The sequence below is a fragment of the Seriola lalandi genome, unplaced genomic scaffold (genome assembly GCF_002814215.2).
Source record: "Seriola lalandi dorsalis isolate HSWRI2012SDOR001 ecotype SW California unplaced genomic scaffold, Sedor1 jcf7180002054951, whole genome shotgun sequence".
Classification (NCBI taxonomy): domain Eukaryota; kingdom Metazoa; phylum Chordata; class Actinopteri; order Carangiformes; family Carangidae; genus Seriola; species Seriola lalandi.
Window position 1 is genome coordinate 947,134 of NW_019525502.1, and position 840 is coordinate 947,973.

The 840-nt window shown below is 41.1% G+C and overlaps 1 protein-coding gene across 1 annotated transcript in view; it reads left to right on the forward strand.

The window, feature by feature from the left end:
- The window catches only part of LOC147817491 (uncharacterized), a 75,376-nt gene that overhangs the window by 62,440 nt on the left and 12,096 nt on the right, over positions 1-840 (forward strand).

An 840-nucleotide genomic window follows, 5' to 3' on the forward strand; every position in this document is an offset into this window, starting at 1 on the left:
TGTTGTTGACTTTATAAGAAAGAGCAGAGACATCCAGGAGCTGCTTCAGAGCTGTGGAGGAAGATCTGTTGTTCTCAACGTCAAGGACAAACAGCAGATCTCTGAGGTGTTGGAGGCTGTGGACAAGATGAGACACAATAAGGACACACCATGCTGCTACACAACAGAAACATTTGCTCATGCTCAAATAGAAAAGATCATACAACTTCAGTCTCTGAACTCTGAGCTTATGGATCTGAAAACAAAAACCAAAGGCAGTTGTAAGTACAATACATTCTTTTAAAATATGAATAATAATCAATAATTAAAAAAAAAAAATCTGTCATAAACCATTCATTCACGTTTATACTTGAACAAAGAAAACTTAATGTCTTCTCATTTCACAGGTGACGATGAGACTCAGAGTCCAGAGCGTCTCAGGATCGTGCTGATAGGAAAGACTGGAAGTGGAAAGAGCTCTACAGGAAACACCATTCTGGGAAGAAAAGAGTTTAAAGCTGAACCAAGTCAAACATCAGTCACTAGATGTTGTCAGAAAGCACAGAGTGAAGTGGACCTGTCTCTTATACACATCTAAAAGGCTTAGACATTGGGCTCTGAACGGCGACGGTCAAAAACTGTGTGCTTCTCCCCGGTAAGCAACACACCTGAGGAGTAATTGCCTCCTCTTCTACTTGTACATTTCATGTGTTGCCATTCAATACGCCACCTACTGTGGCAACCAGTGCATTACTCAAACACACACACAAATACAAATGGCTCTAACAAAGGGTCTGTGTCATTTGGTCTCCTGTCAATGACATCATTTCCCCTATTCACATGTGTCAGCGTTGCGTTTTC